Source organism: Protopterus annectens, chromosome 5.part0, assembly GCF_019279795.1.
Source record: "Protopterus annectens isolate FY-2018-M chromosome 5.part0, PAN1.0, whole genome shotgun sequence".
Classification (NCBI taxonomy): Eukaryota; Metazoa; Chordata; order Ceratodontiformes; family Protopteridae; genus Protopterus; species Protopterus annectens.
The window spans coordinates 734,170,594-734,188,196 of NC_056735.1; the positions used below are offsets into that span (position 1 = coordinate 734,170,594).

Here is a 17,603-nt window from a genome sequence, read left to right on the forward strand (position 1 = left end):
GCACCACTTCTATTTTTGTGTTTTTAAATTCTATGGTTTTAGAGTTTTTTGTGTGTATGCTGGCTGACATTCATGTACAAGTACAGTCCTTTGATTCAGCATCAGTGAGGTGAGTATTTATGAAAATATTCTTCAAAAAGATGTGCAGATTTAAGGTTACTGCAATTTAAAAATTCTGTATGCAGTATCTTCATATTAGTCAACATGTGTTAACATCTTTAGATATGTTTGTGTTTTTAGGTTGTTAACACCTGAACAGAGCTGTGTCGTTTCTTTACTTTTGTAATTGTAGTAGAGGCACACTGTATTACTGATTTTGCCATTGCCACAGTGCTGTAATGCTGTTCTTTTTAGCTTAACTTACTACTACTGTGCCAGTCATGCTGTGGTTTACGTCATACCTGTAAAGCAAATTATGTGGGCTGTCTTGTCTCTTAATTTCTACAGCACTTGAAATGGAAACCATATACAATGCCATCTTTTCAATGTTAAGTTAATTATGGCACTGAATTTCTGGCCTTCAGTTGTCCTGTGATCAACTATTTCAAATGTGAGAAGATTTTATTTATTTGTATTTTATTTAAAGTCTGACTGGATGCATGTCCATTTTCAGCAGATGCCTGGGGAGAAAAGCTCCACAATTAAATTTTAAGTAAAATATAAGGTGTACACATAAGCATTCACATTTACATAGATAGTACCAAACTTAACATTGACTAGTAACATATCATTCAGGCTTAATGCAAATTTACATATATAGTACCAGACTTAACATTGACTAGTAAAATAGCACTGAAGCTTAAGATTTAACATATTTACATAGACTGAACACATCTTTTACAGTTTTAGGTTGAGGCATTACATAATGGTGAACACCGTTAGTAGGTGTTGCATTTTTTGCTTTGTACAGTTGAGTTGTGAGCAAGTTAGCCACAGTTGGGAGTATAGCGACAAAGACAGCAAAGATTAGACAGTAGGGAGTATAGTAGCAGGAGAAGAGACAGAGATGGGAAATTGGATAACAGATTAAGTAAGAAAAGCAGGAGGTGTAAGTAGCTTAAGTATAAAGTAAGAGTAGAGGTGTAAAGAGAAAAGTAAAGTGGATAGATAAGTGTCCTAGCAGTGACATATGTATATTGACTAAGGGGTTAGAATTATAGGTGGAACTGGAAGGAAGCTAAAGAAGTTTCATTCTTGTGGTGATGAAGCTGAAGTTAGAGGGCAAGAGTAAGGGAGAAGGGGGGGTGGGGGGTCAGCCAGGTAGGGGAACATGTGCATATCCACGTGTGCTTTAGGTGTTCTTTCAGGAGTCTTTTAAATGTAACCTTTGAGCCTGCTGAGGTAATAGCAGTAGGTAGGGTGTTCCAAATTTTGCCTATATAGTTAGGGAAGAGGGAGTCCCCTGCTGTGTTGTTGGTCTTGGTGACCTTGATTAATTTTTTGTCACTAGAGCAAAGTTGTCTAGTTTTAGCTTATAGTTCTAGTAGATTGGCCAGAGCTGAAGTTTTGTCTGGGATTTTAGTTGAATAAGTAAGGCAAAAAGGTGTTTTTCTTTTCATTTTAAATCATTTTCTTGCAAAATATGATGTGACTGTGAGCGCCATATTCAGCCTGCCAGCAGTCAGTAATCTGACCCCTCATTAGTTCACTGCTTGCAAATTTGAATGAGTTAATGTTTCTTCTGATATCACTGTATGTTATTGTCTCTTTTGGTACATGTTTATGTATTCAATGTCCTTTATTGTTTGGATTTTTTTTCTTTCTAACATCACCTGTAAACAGGTTCTTGCTTATAGGTTCATAGGTAGGTACTAGGCTATTGGCCCTAGGGCCTGTATAAACCTAGCCAAAAAGGTACCCTGGCTTTCGCCACCCAAGAAAATTATTTTCCTGTGCCACTGTCGAGCAGAGCCACAGAAGTGATCCCTGGGGTGAATTTCCTATTTCCCATCTAATCATCAAGATTTGTCTTGAAGAGTGCTAATGAGGAGCTTTGTTTGATATAGATAGGTCATTTGTTCCAGAGTATGGGAAGTCTCTAGGACAGGAATCTATCCCTCCAGCATGTTCTGTTTATTGTGGTGACAAGATTTGGGTCCCTAGAGCGTGTAGCTCGGAGGGATTGGGATTTCTTTAAGTGGAGCATGTCCAACAGCCTGACAAAATTTCTACACAGTTGTCCACCTTAAATTCTGTGGTTAACTCCTCCATGCGACTTATTTCTTATGCTGCGAGTAGAGCAGCGGGTTCTGGAGTTGCCTTGAGGCACCACTCCTGGATGCGCTTATGTAATTTTGTAGAACCGTTCAAGTCTACTTTCACCAATGCCACGTTTGATGGTTCTTCATTGTTTGGTTCCAAGGTGAAGGATGCACTCACTCGGTGTGAGCAAGGAGGAAAGACACTTTCTGCCATGGGAGTGCGTTTTACTGTCCCTTCCAGACCATACCCCAAAGGTTAAAGGGGCGGTAAAATCTGGTTCAAGAAGTCCCAGAGGGTCTTTCCTGACACACAGGGTGAATCCTCTTTCAGAGGCATAGGAGGAGGAAACGGCAGATGTCTCCCTAGAGGCAGGGGTGGTCTGCAATACCAACAAGGCAGTGATTCCTTTCGAGGACGGCCTTATCTGCACTACTGATGTGGAGCCCAACTGCGCTTCTTTGGGGCCGGTCGGGGGCACATTTCTTTGTACCAAGAAGCCTGGCTAAATACCACCCAAGACAAGTGGGTGCAAAGAGTTGTAACCAGAGGCTATATCATACCCTTTTCCCTATCACTGTTTGTTTCCAAAAGGATCCCAGATGTACCACCCGATCTCAGGGATCAGGCAACTGTGGAGATCAACAAGTTGCTCTTAAAAAGAGTCATCCAGCCTGTCTCAGCAGACCAGATAGGATCCAGAACTTACTCCAGGTTCTTTTTAGTTCCAAAACGAACAGGAGATTGGAGGCCAGTATTGGACCTTAGCAGATTGAACGAATCAGTGAAGAAGGACAAGTTTTGGATAGTAACACTGCAGTCTATACTCCCGTTGTTAGGGAAAGACTTTTGGATGTGCTCTCTGGATCTTCAGGATGCCTACTACTACATAAAAATGGACAAGGCATCCAGAAGCCATCTATGCTTCCAGCTAGGAGCCAGTCACTATCAGTTTCGTGCTCTGCCCTTTGGTCTCACCACAGCCCCCCAGGTATTCACCAAATGCATGGCAGTATTGACAGCTCACCTGAGATGTCAGGGATTCCAGGTGTTTCTGTATTTGGATGACTGGCTCCTGACTGCCCCCACCAGGCATCTATTCCTCCAAAACAGGGACGCCATGATTCAACTTTGTGCTCAGTTAGGGATCTCCATAAACTGGAAAAAATCTGCATTATTGTCCTCTCATTCTGTGATTTTTACAGGCGCAGAGGTAGGCACAATGAACATGACAGCTCGTCTCCCCGCCGAAAGGGCACAGAACTTAATCTCCCAAGTTCATAGTTTTCTCCCTTTGCGAAAAGTCAAAGCGAAGTGGGGTCTTCAGCTCCTCTAAACTATGGCTTCCACAATTCTATTGATACCATTAGCCAGGTTGCACATGAGAATTCTCCAGTGGCTTCTGTCTTCCCAATGGTCCTTCCAATCTTCTCCCACTGAGTTATCCTATCCTGCTGATGGAATCATGCAAGAAGGACCTTCTTTGGTGGATAGCTCCCAATCATCTGATCACGGGTGCCCCATTTGTTCCGGCCCAACCCGTTGCCACTGTGACCACGGATGCCTCCCAGATCGGGTGGGGAAGCAAGTTGATCCTCATTGCTCTTTACTGGCCTCATCAGGTCTTGTTCCCCTTCGTTGAGCCTCACCTCTTGGACGATCCTTGGATTCTGGACCCAGCTCCAGATCTATTGACTCACATGTCAGGTTCGCTACACTCCTCAATCCACACCCTCAAATTGACAGCGTGGCTGCTCCAGTTCCATCCCTGGTCAGGCTTCATATAATGTATCAACCTCAGTGTCACATATTCTTATGTACTCCAATAAACCTTCAACTAGGAGGCTGTATGGCAGTAAATGGAAAAGATTTTTTATTTGGGCACAGAGAATGAATGTAGATCCATACACTGCTTCTATACCTGTGATTCTGGATTTTCTTTCTGAGCTTTTTCAGCAAGGATCTGCCACTGTCACTATCAGAGTCCAGTTGGCGGCGATTTCTCATTTTCACTTAGGTTTTCCAGATACCAATTTAATGTCTCATAAGCTGTGCAAGACCTTTTTGAAAGGGTCCACTGTATTGAGACCACCTCTGCAAGAACCAGTGGCTTCTTGGGATTTAAATTTTGTGTTGTCCAAATTGACTTCTCACCCCTTTGACATTTCAGCTCATCTTCTCTAAAATTTTTGTCTTGGAAGACCTTGTTTTTGGTAGCTATCACATCAGCTAGATGGGTATCGGAGCTACAGGCCTTGTCTATTAAGCCACCGTATTTGATTTTTCACAAAGACAGGGTGTCATTATGTACTAATGCTACCTTAAACCCAATTAATAGAACTCCCAATTTTCTTCCCTAACCACTGTAATGCAGCTGAGCACCGTTTTCATCAGCTAGACATTCATAGACAACTACATTTTTATCTAGAGCGGACTAAGGTTTTCAGGAATCAGATCAATTATTCATTTCCTTTTCTGATTCTAGATTGGGCTTAACCAATTTCTAAAGCGACACTATCTAATTGGATTTCCAGTTGTATAGCCGTTATCTATAGCTCAGAGTGCAAACCTTTACCCTACAGGATCAAGGCTCATTCTACCAGGTCGCTGTCTACCTCTGCAGCCTTTCAAGCCAGGGTACTACTTGATAATATTTGTGCAGCAGCTATGTGGGCTACCCCTCACACTTTTATTACACATTACAAATTGGATTTGGCATCCAGTGGTTGAGCATCCTTTGGCTCCACAGTGCTCAGGAGTTTTTTCCAATGAGCCACCCAAGAATAAGGTACTAGGGACGCTGTCCCATATGTAAAAATGAAGGTGAGATCAGACTACCTAACATTAAGAAGTTATGTACTCACTATAACGTTCCATGTTGGTAGTCCATCTCACCCTTCATTTTTACCAACCTGCCCTCCTGCCCCCATCCTGGAAGATCTGGAAGTAATAATTTGGTTGCCTTTGGTTGGAGACCCTTTAGTATTGGTTGTTTTTATGGTTGTTATTCTAGTGAGCAGCAAACAAGATCTGGGGATTGTACTGGTGCACCATGGGTACCTGCTTAGCCACAAGCCAACCAGAAGTCTTCCAGCTTGTAAATCGGAGCCGAAGATTGGCTCCGAACCCATATGTAAAAATGAAGGGTGGGATGGACTACCAACATGGAATGTTATGGTGAGTACATAAGTTCTTATTCTTGGCTTTGGAGAGTGTGGTTTTTACCTGTGCAGCTGTGATTACAGGAGCTTTACATTCTTCCGGTATAGAGATGGGCCCTTTAGGGGGAGAGAGGGGGGTAAAGTTAGCACTGAACCTATCTGCCAGGATGTTGGCAATATCAGTTGGTTCTGTTTATTTAGTGCCATTGTGCTGTAACTGAGAGCAGATCTGAGTGTTGCCATTGAGATTCTTGACATAGCTATGTAATGCTTTGTTGTTGTCTTTAGAATCCGTGGCAATTTTGTTTTCGTAACTAGCTTTGGAGGATTTTATGAGGGATCTCAGCTTCTTACTGAGGCTGACCAGGGAGTTCCTCCAATCATGGGATTTTACGCTTTTTTGCAACAGTTTTTTTTCTCTTGTAGAGTTTGTTTATGACAGAGGGCTACCAGATTGGCTTCATTTTTTTGGAGGATAGCATCTTAGTTCTGTTAGGGATAGCATGATCCATGCTCTCGTGTTATAAAGTGCAGTTGTGTAGGATTCAGCAGTCGTGCCTCTATTGTCCATCTGCATGGGTGTTGTGAAGTTTGCCACTTCTGTCTTAAGAAGTGTGAAGTTGGCTCTTTGGAGAAATTTTTTCGGTAGTTTCCCTAATGGGGGGTGGGGATGGGATGTGGATGTCTAGGGTGATTAGCTTGTGGTTGGATCTGACCAATGAGGACTTTACCTTTGGTGTGGAACACCGGTCACCCATGTTGGTAATGACCAGGTCTAGGATATTGCTGCCCCTGGTGGGGGTGTGGATAAGCTGATCCAAGGTGTTGGAATTTATGAATTCTGGAAATTGTTGAGCTTAAGTGTTGGTACATGAGTAGGTTTCCCAGTTAATGGTGGGGTAGTTGAAATCGCCCATTATTAGGGTGTTAGGTTGTACCCTAATATTTTCCAGTGTATCTAGAAATGAGGATTGGGAATCCTGGGGCATGGTGGGGGATCTGTAGCGAGCTACAATTTGGATTGCGGTCTTGCCCAGAGTTAGTTGCACTTGGATAATCTCGGATGCATTATGCTGAGCAACTAGCCTGGAGGTGTGGGTATCCTTAATAAATATGGACACCCCTCCACCTTTAGTGTTTTGGTCCAGGTTAGGTAGCCGAAAGGTATGGTAGGAATTATAGCTTGGTAATGCAGGGGTGCTCTCTGGAGAATTGAACCAGGTCTCTGACACTGCACAGATGTCGATGTTCTCCATTTTAAGGAGTGCCTCGAGTGAGTGCATTTTGAGGTTTAGACTTCTAGCATTAAGTAGCATTACCCTCAGATTTTGCTTGCTTGTACCTGTTACGATGGTGAATTTGTCATTTGAACCTTGCCTAAAAAAGGCACTATATACGGGTAGCAAGAGCTTTAGCCAGTATCCGGAATCCTAAGGGCGACAGGTGCAGGCCATCTCTGGCAAAGCTTTGTGGTCTGTCGATCATGTCATCCCAGGCAGACAGATACTGGATCCTCTTAGAATGACTCCAGAAGCTTAGCCAATTGTTGAAGTCAATCATTTTGTCCTTGTACTGTGGTACCATTCTGGGTGATGGCAGGATGCTACTCAGGGTTAGGGTCATACCTGCCTGGGCTACAAGATCGAAGAACTCCTCTCTCTTTACATGTAGTCCAGGGAGGTACGTCTCAAGTCATTCACACCAACATGGACAATGACAGAGTCATATTTATACTTGTTGTGGAGTGACCCGAGTGCGTACGTTATTTGGCGGATCCTGGCACCTGACAGGCAGCTGACAGTAACTTTCTCCTTGTTTACTCTGGTGAGTGGAACATCAGTGTGCCTGACTATAGAGTCACCTATGATTAGAGTGCTGGGTACGTTGTTATGCCTTATGGGCTGTGGTTGAGTGGCACACTTTTGGGACTTTCTCATCAAAAAAGATAAATAATAAATGTTAACATTAGTACAGTATTGATTTCTTTCCATTAATATTTTTAACTTGGTTTGCTAATGTTTCCTAATTATCTGATCTGATATTGTCAAATTTTCATCTCGTCCTCACATATGGGTTCAGATCTGATCCATTGGATTCCACTCTGCCGTTCCTAAGCTTGTGACAACCATAAAACTCTTTGATACCTCCACTTACCCACAGTGCATCTCTCCCTGTTACCTCAGATCTCTTTTGCCACTTGACGAAGACGTGGTCTGATTAGCTAGCTGTTGGATTTTCAGGTCATATTATTATAATTTATCTTTCTGTATTCATAGGTTCATACTAGGCTATCTGCCCTAGGGCATTTATAAGCCTAGCCAGAGTGTGTATGGCTTTCGCCACCCATTTTAAATAAATTTTGCTATGCCCTTTTTCGAGGTTAGTATACTGTGCCTCTGTCTAACAGTGACACAGAAGTGATACCCGGGGTAAACCTACGATCTCCCATCCACTCATCAAGATTCCTCTTGAAGAGAGTCAATGGGGGACTCTGCCTAACCTGGACTGGGATTTTATTCCAGAGTGAAGGGAGCCTCTGGGTTATGAATCTGTCCCTCCAGCATGTCCTATTTATTTCAGTGCTGAGGTTCAAGTCCCTCGAGCGCATAGCTCGATGGGATTTGGATTTTCTGAGGTGCAGCATGTCCATGAATTCCGGGTTGGACATGGCTTTATACGTCAGGCACAGATCGCCTCTGAGCAGGCGGTATGCCACTGAGTAGAGCTGGAGTTTCTTTAACCGGGCAGCATACAGCATCTGTTTGAGCCCCTTGATCCTCTTGGTGAGGTACTTTTGGGGTCTTTCCAGTTGCTGCAGGTGTCTGGTAAGGTACATCCCAAAAGGGGCATTGTACTCAATTAAGGGGATGATGAGGGATGAGTAAAGAGGCACGATGACCTCCCCTGATCTAGATGTGAATCCCTTCATGATTAGGTGGGCTATATAAAATGTTTTTCTAACCACTTTGGCCACGTGGTTGTCAAATGAGAGATTGCTATCAACTTGGGTCCCCAGGTCCCGAATTACTTCTTCTGTACTTAATGGATTACCACCTATGTGGTAATTTGTGGGCACTTTGTTTTTGCCAAAGGGGATGACTATACACTTTTTGGCGTTTAGCTTGAGGCCATGGCTCTGGCACCAGTTGTCTGTTTCTATGAGGCCCTTTTGGAGGATGCTTGTGTCGGCTGGAGAGTCTATTATGGCGTCCAGTTTGCAGTCATCTGCGAACTTGGTCAGCCACAGTCCTTCCATGTTGGCCTGTACTTCCGAGAAATATATACCGAACAAGAGAGGTCCCAGGACTGAGCCTTGTGGGACGCCACTTGTAACTGGTTTGGAGTCTGACATGGCTCCAGCTATTCTAACCATGTGGGTTCTGTCCTTGAGCCAGTTTGCAACCCATCTAGTGACATAGGGGTTTATATTTAAGCTGGTGAGTTTATCTATAATGCCCGAGTGGGGTATTGTATCGAAGGCTTTTGCGAGGTCCAGGTAGGCTGTGTGGGCCACCTTCCCCTTGCCAATGGCCTTGGTGACTGTTTCAAAGAAATCGACTAGGTTTAAGAGGCAAGATCTGCCCTTAACAAAGCCGAACTGGGTAGGCTCCAGTGTCTGTAGGTCCCCAATATCTTTATTTATAAGGTCCATGATGATCCTTTCCATAGCTTTGCAGACCAAGCTAGTGAGACTTATGGGGTGATAGATTCCAGGATCTGTTGAGGCACCACCTTTGTGGAGAGGGACCACTGTTGCTGTACGCCACTCTTTGGGTACATATCCTGTAGTAAGGCTGAGATTGAACAGTAGTTTTAGGTTTGGGTTTAGCACTTCTTGGAGTTCATGTAGGATGCAGCCCGGGACACCGTTTGGTCCCATTGATGCTGTGTTTCTTGCTTTGGAGAGGGCAGCTCTTACCTGAGCATCTGAGATGTCAGGGGGGCAGCACTCTGCTGGCATAGATATTAGCCCTTTTGGTGGGGGGGGGGGAGTTTGCACTGAACCTGTCAGCTAGGATGTTGGCAATGTCTGTGGGTTCGGTGTATTTTTTGTCATTTTGGACTAATTCTGAGCATATCTGGGAATTCCCACCCAGGTTCCTAACATAACTAAAGAAAGCCTTGTGATTATCCTTAGTGTCCTGTGCAATTTTTCTCTCGAAGCTGGCCTTAGACGATTTTATGAGTGCCCGTAGTTTTTTGCTAATACTGATCAGAGATACCTTCCCTTTTTGGGATTTTGCTCTCTCATGTAGTAGCTTCCTCCTTCTATTGTATAGTTTGTTTATGGCTGGGGTCCACCAGACAGGACGTCTGCCTTTGGAGGATTGGGTCTTGGTTTTATTTGGGATTGCATGATCCATGCATTCCTGAAGGTGTTCATAGAATGTGTTTATAAAGGATTTTGCAGTCTGGGCCGTATTATCCACAGGCCCGGGGCTTTGAAGGATTCCACCTCGGTTTTGAGGAGTGTGAAATTTGCTTTAGAGAAGTTTTTCACTGTGGTTTTCTGGGCATGGGGTGGGGTCGGGATGTGAATATCCAGTGAGATTAGTTTATGGTCTGATCTTACCAGTGAGGGATACACTTCTGGTCTGGAGCATAGAGTCCCCATGTTGGTGATGATCAGGTCCAGTATGTTTTCCCCTCTTGTGGGAGTGGTAACAAGTTGTTCCATAGCATTTGAGTTTATAAATTCTAGGAACCTTTGGGCTAGGGTGTTGGGGCTAGAGTAATGCTCCCAGTCTATGGTTGGGTAGTTGAAGTCACCCAATATAATGGTGTTTGGAGAGACCTTCATATTTTCCAGTGTTCTCAGGAAGGCCGAGTGGGGTTCCTGGGTTTGGGAGGGTGGTCTGTAGCAGGCTATAAACTGGAAGGCAGTTTTACCCACTGTTAGTTGCACATGGATAGTCTCTGATGCTTCGTGCTGTGCCACCAACCTGGAGGTGTGGGTATCTTTGTGAATATTGATACTCCCCTCCTTTTGTGGTTCGGTCCAAGTTTTGGGGCGAAAAGCATGGTATGAGGTATAACCTGGTAGTGCTGGGGTGCTCTCGAGAGCCTTGAACCAGGTTTCTGTTACTGCACAGATATCGATGTTCTCCATGCTAAGGAGAGTTTAGAGTGCGTGCATCTTGAGGTTTAGACTTCTGGCGTTGAGTAGCATTACTCTTAGTTTCTTATCCCTTGTGATACCTATGGAGGTGGGTTTGTCTTTTGAGCCTTGCCTAAAAAAGGCACTATGGGGGTAGCAAGAATCTTTGCCAATACCCGAAAGCCCAGGGGTGACAGGTGCAAGCCATCCCTAGCGAAGCATCGTGGCTTGTCGAGCATGTCATCCCAGGCTGACAGGCATTGGATCCCCTTTGAATGACACCAATACTTAAGCCAATTGTTGAAATTGATAATCTTGTCTTCATACTGTGGCATCATTCTTGGTGAGGGTAAGATGCTACTCAAGGTCAGGGTCATACCGGCCTGGGCTACATGCTCAGAGAGCTCCTCTGTCTCTTTTCATGTAGTCCAGGGAGGTACGTCTCAGGTCATTCACACCAGCATGGACAATGACTGAGTCATATTTGTACTTGCCTTGGAGTGACCTGAGTGCTTGTGTTATGTGACGGATCCTAGCACCCGACAGGCAGCTCACCGTGACCTTCTCCTTGTTCAGCCTGGTGAGTGGGACGTCAGTGTGCCTGATGATAGAGTCACCTATTACAAGTGTATCAGGTGTGTTGTTTAGCCTTAAGGGTTGTGACTTTTTGGCACACTGGCTTTGTGAGCTATGTGTTGCACGTGTTTTGTTTTGGGGTAGCGGTTGCTTGGGTGTCTGCTTTGGAGGTCTCTGCTGCTTAGGCAGATTTTTATTTAGAGCCTCCAAGTATGTTTTTGTGTGTTTATGTGTTTGGTTTGCTGTCATGGTAGGTCTATGTGAGACTGGAATTTTAGTGAGTGTGGTTTCCTTCTCCTCTAGACTGGTTACGCCAGTACTGAGTTGAGAGAGCTTAGCCTCCAGTTTGGCTATATGGTTGCATCTCTCACATATGTTGGAATTTGTTGGGAGGAGGAGAGGGTTGTCTGTGTACATGAGGCAGTTGTAACATTGCCTCAAGATTCCCAGATTCACCAGCTGGACCGGAGAGGAGATTGACAACTGACCTTTGGACATGCTAGAATAGTATTGGGAATTTCTTTATAATTGAAAAAAATGGCCACTGGGGAGCAAGGTACTTGTTTTAGCATATGTAGACTTTTTGTATATCCCCCTTGTTTCTAAAAACCTTTTTTGATAGTATCCACTTTTTTATTAGGTTGCTTTCAGTTTCTGTTTTTCACTCTGTCCCTTTTTTCCTGCTAGTAACCATTTTATGTGAAGTTGTTCAATGCCGGTGTTCATTCTTCATTGATGGGTTCGGAGCCACACAGCCGACTAGCAAGCTCAAAGTTTTCCAGTAGCTCGAGACCTAGCCCCTTATCCCACAATGCACTGCTGGAATTACATCAGATGTTCATCGTGCATACAGCTGCAGTAATCACAGATGGGTTCTCTGCCGTCAGGCGGGTCCTCGGTCGGCCGAATTCCAAAGTCTAGGTCTGGCGTCGGTTGTTGTCACTTTCTCTCCTGACGTCAGTGAGGCCGGAGTATATAAGACATAGCCGACGCCATGTTCTTCAGTTTTTTTTGCCGCGTGGTGCCCGAAGCAGAAGCAGTTCACAAGTGCCAGTCGGCCAGCTCCTGAATTACGGAAATATTGGAAACCGAAGTCTTCATTAAAGCTAAGTACCCCGTTGGGGAAACTTTTCTTGCCTCAGACCGATGTCAGAAAAAGTTAATAATTGTATTTCTTGTGGGAAGCAAATACCGCATAAGGATTTCCATTCCCTCTGCATACCTTGTTTAGGCCCAGACCACGACGTCTCTGGCTGTCGCTTTTGCGCTACTTTCAATAAACGCACTATTAAGCATCGGGCGGAGTTCACCCAACACTATTTTGGTAAAGCCTTTGATTATAAAATGTCGTCGGATACTCCGACTACCGTTTTGTCCAAAAAACGCAAGGACAAGGACCGACACGCGAGGTCCGCGGTCCCCACTGACACCACGCCAAAACAGGCTACACGTGGTCCGGTTCTCAGCGAGACGCCTTTGCAGTCCCTGACTACCGACGACACTCCTTTGGCGGTGTCCTCTGTACCCGAGACCGCAGGTACCTCGGCCCTTTCCCAGACTACAACCACCGAAGCCATTGCTAATGTTGAGCCTACTAATGTGGACAGGTCCACTTCCACCCATGGTGTCTTTAGACCCTCATCTTCTTTTTCTATTAAGGCCTTTACTAAATCCAAAGCAGCCAGGCATCCCAAGAGGCCTGTTGCACAGGGCCCATCTCCAGGCCCCATGCCTAAAAAACAGATGCTTAAAATGGCTGAGGATTTAATTACTCTTATCAGAGGTTCTCAACCCCCTCCAGACAAGAGACCCAGAGTGGAGGAAGATTCTCCCTCTTCTGATCAGGGCTCCATTTTATCAGAACATTCTGATGTAGAGGAACACTCTTACTCCCCTTTTGAGGATTCGGATGCAGAGCAGTCCATTCCTTCTGTATCTCCTCCTGATGATTTTTCCTTTGGGGAAACCTCGCACACTTTGAGGGAACACTTCCATTGGGAAGGCCAAGACTTTTCCGATTCCAAGAAAAGACATAGGGAATTTCTTTTGTTACCTCAACGCAGACCTCTGGCGATACCTCCTGTTTTGGACATACTTGATGATGTTTATTCGGAGGCTTGCCTTAACCCGGATTCCCTGCCTCCTGCACCAGTCAAACCTGATAGGTACTACAGAGTTCCTAACTCTCACCAATTTCTCTTCAAAAGCCATAATGCTGACCCTGAAACCATTTCTCAAGGCCCCAAGGGATTGAAAGCCTCCACTGCCAAGAATCCACTTCCTGCCGAAAGAGAGTCAAGATCTTTAGAAAGGTGGGGACAAAAGGTATATACCTCGGCCACCCTAGCCATGAGGGCCTTAAATTGTCAGTTTCATATGCTTAAATATCAACAGTTCCTGTTATCACAATTAAGGAATAAAATGTCTCAACCTGAACAACCAGATTTGAAGGAGTTGCAGGATATGATGCATAGTGCAGAGCAAGTGGGTAAACACACCTTACAATGTGGTTATGATGCCCTAGAGGCCTCAAGTAGAGCGGCTGCTACAGGATCAGTCATTCGCAGACATGCCTGGCTTAGGGAACAAAACTTGCCTGATCATGTGAAAGCTAAACTTCTAGATGCTCCTTTACAAAAGGATGTGCTGTTTGGTACTAATGCTGAGGAGATATTACGGAAAATGGAAGAAAAAGCCAAATCTATGCAAACTGTCAAAGCTTTTTACAGGTCCAACCACCACGTTTTAGCAGAAATTGGCCTTCAAAAAACTGGTCCTTTCCAGCCACTGACAAGCCCCAAAGAGGTAGATACAGACACACAAGGGGCAGAGGGCAATCACAAGGATCATATAGAGGCCGACAATGGCAAACTCCAGCACCAAGAGGTGGCGAAGACAGTGCACAACAATACAGGAAACAAACCCAATGACTCCCTCATTTCCATGCCAAGCAGGTCTCAGCTGGCAGCACCTTTGGGAGGAAAGCTAGCATTATTTGCAAGAAATTGGCATATTGTCACAACAGACAAATGGATCCTGGACATTATAAACAGAGGCTACAAATTTCAATTCCACACTCTTCCAAAATGAGAGGCATGCCAAACCTGCCACACAATCAAAGGGCAGAGGCACAACTACAAATTTCAAAGCTCATAAGCATGAGAGCTATTCAAGAGGTACCTACTCACGAACAAGGTCAAGGTTTTTATTCAAGACTTTTTCTGGTACCAAGGAAAGGAACCGACTGGAGACCCATTTTGGACTTATCCATCCTAAACACATTTTTACTCGTACCAAAATTCAAGATGCTCACATTACAGCAGCTTCTTCCCATGCTGGGCAAGGAGTTTTGGCTGGTAACATTGGACCTCAAGGAGGCATACCTGCATGTCCCAATCAGACAAAGCTGCAGAAGATACCTCAGATTTCTTGCAGGTTCAATCCACTATCAATTCTCTGCATTGCCCTTTGGCTTATCTACTGCCCAGAGTATTCACAAAGTGCCTGGCATCAGTGATTGCCTACTGCAGACTTCAAGGGATACAAATTTACCCTTATTTGGACGACTGCCTGATCCAAGCGGACAGCAAGCACATACTTCTGGAACATCTGGCATATGTAACACGGTTACTGCATTCTCTGGGATACACAATCAACAAAGAGAAATCCAGGCTAACACCATCTCAGAAAATAACTTTCCTGGGTGCCAACTTGGACACAAACACCCAGATGGCCTATCTTACACCAGAAAAACAGGGGCAACTAACTCAGTACTTCAAAATACTAGCAAAATGTACCAGGCTTACTGCAAGGAAAATCCTGCAGGCTCTGGGCTTCATGGCATCTTGCATTATTTTAATCCCATGTGCAAAGCTGCATATGAGGAAACTTCAATGGTACCTAAAAAACCTATGGTCTCAACACAGTCACAGTTTGGAAACAATAATACCAATAATTCCATGTTTGCAAAAGGAATTTCTATGGTGGGCCCAAGCATGTCAAGCAAATACAGGCCTCCCATTCTGCAAGCCTCAAGCAAAGCAAGTCATCACAACAGACGCCTCAGATTACGCCTGGGGGGGCGCACATGACGGACAGGTGCATTCAGGGCAAATGGTCCCAAAAGGAAAAGCACCTTCACATCAATCAAAAGAAATGCTAGCAGTAATAAATGCAATTACAGCTTTCAAGGACTTCCTGCATCCAGGACAATTACTGATAAGAACAGACAACACCACAGTAATGTGGTACATAAACAAGGAGGAACACATTCATACCCCTTGTGCAGACTAGCCATGACTCTTTGGAACTTGGCTCTGGAATGGCAAATCGAACTTCAAGCACAGTACTTGCCAGGATTGGAAAACACGCTGGCAGACAATCTAAGCAGAAATATGACAGATCCACATGAATGGAAGTTGCATCCTCAGGTGTTTACAGAGATAATCCAAGCGTGGGGGAGGCCAGAAATAGATCTTTTTGCCTCCCACAGGAATCATCAATTGGAAAAGTTTTGTTCGAGGACCTTTCATCCAAAGGCCTGGAGAGTGGATGCCCTTTCATTCAGTTGGACAGCATGGACAGTTTACGCATTCCCACCTCTGCCTCTTCTGCCCAAGGTGCTTTTGAAAGCAAGAGCAGACAGACCGAAGATGATACTGATTGCTCCAGATTGGCCAAGGCAACACTGGTACCCACTCCTGAGGAGCCTAACACATACTCCTCCCTGGTCCCTGCCTCTAATGCCTCTTCTGCTGACTCAGCACAGCTACAAAACTCTTCACAGTCAGCTGAAAACACTCAATCTCGCTGCATGGAAAATTCCTTAACACCACAACAGACCCTACTCTCCATGGAGGTGCAGGATGTCATTTTGGAGGCCAGAAGGCCATCTACTAGAAAAGCTTACTCCGTAAAATGGAAGCGGTTTTGCTCTTGGAATGAGAAAAAAGGCCAGGACCCTAGAAAACTGAACTTGCCTCAGGTATTACAGTATCTAGCTGAGCTGCTGAACAGTGGACTTTCATTTTCTTCCATAAAAATCCATGCCTCAGCCATTTCTGCAGAATTCAACACGGATCCTCCTTTATTTTCTCACCCACTCTTACGACAGTTCCTCAGAGGGGCTAAGAATATAAGACCACCAAGGAAACAACCAATACCAGCCTGGGATCTTAATTACATACTAGAAAAATTAACATTGCCTCCTTTTGAACCAGCTGCCTCAACAGATTTGCAATATTTGTCCTGGAAAACAGCCTTCCTTCTGGCTATCACTTCAGCTCGTAGGGTTTTGGAACTACAGGCCCTCATGGCGGTGCAGCCCTTTCTCATCTTCCATCAGGACAGGGTTTCCCTTTGTACCAACCCGTCATTTATGCCTAAAGTGGTATCCGGGGTAGCTTTAAATCAAGCCATACACCTACCTACCTTTTACCCCAATCCTCAAAACAAAGGGGAAAGGCTGCTACACTCTTTAGACATCCATAGGCAGCTACGTTATTATTTGGACAGAACAAAGTCCTTCAGGAAATCAGAACAACTCTTTGTGTCCTATGCTGTAGGGGCTCAAGGGAAGCCAGTTACCAAGCAGACTATTTCAAAGTGGATAGGCCACTGCATACGGTTTTGTTATTCCTATCATGGGAAATCTGTTCCTACAGGTATCAGATCACACTCCACCAGGGCCACAGCTACCTCTACAGCCTTCCTCAGAGGAGTTCCTACCAAAGATATTTTGGAGGCAGCCACTTGGAGTTCTGTACATACCTTCACAAAACACTACCACCTGCCTTTATATTCCAGAACTAGAGCAGGCTTTGCCACTGCTGTGTTGCAGGGCATTCTGGCTCAACCCAGTTCCTCCTAGTACCTACCACCCTGTGCGTAGCTTTGGGACTCTACCCATCTGTGATTACTGCAGCTGTATGCACGATGAACATAGTACAGTTTTGTACCTACCATAAATGTAGATGTTCGAGTGCTAATACAGCTGCAGTACAGGTTTCCCTCCCTCCTTCCCCACTTGGTAAAGGCATCGGGCCTAACACCCTCTTCATACAACCTGACTGGGTTATCCTTCTATGGTTTATTTGCTTGCAACTACTGATTTTGGATTATATTGCATTGCATGTATATACATATAAACATAATTTATGTATTGCCTTCCTTCTGGGGGCACCTGACATCTGGGGCAAGAAAGACTGAAGAACATGGCGTCGGCTGTGTCTTATATACTCCGGCCTCACTGACGTCAGGAGAGAAAGCGACAACAACCGACGCCGGACCTAGACTTATGATTCGGCCGACTGAGGACCCGCCTGACGGCAGAGAACCCATCTGTGATTACTGCAGCTGTATTAGCACTCGAACATCTACATTTATGGTAGGTACAAAACTGTACTATCTAGTTTGCCGCAGCACGGATCTCTTGGTTTCCAGCGTTGCTCGAGACTATTGTGGGAATTTTCAACTTCAGCAAGTTTTTCCATTGCATTTTTATATCTTTCTACTATTATATTTACATAGTATTACCTAGTTTAGCAGATTTTTCTGTTTTCCCCCTTTTC

General features: G+C 44.7%; 1 protein-coding gene across 2 annotated transcripts in view; it reads left to right on the forward strand.

Annotated features, from left to right (window-relative positions):
• Positions 1 to 17,603, forward strand: part of DYNC2H1 (dynein cytoplasmic 2 heavy chain 1) — a 6,555,988-nt gene that overhangs the window by 2,633,607 nt on the left and 3,904,778 nt on the right. The window lies entirely within an intron of this gene.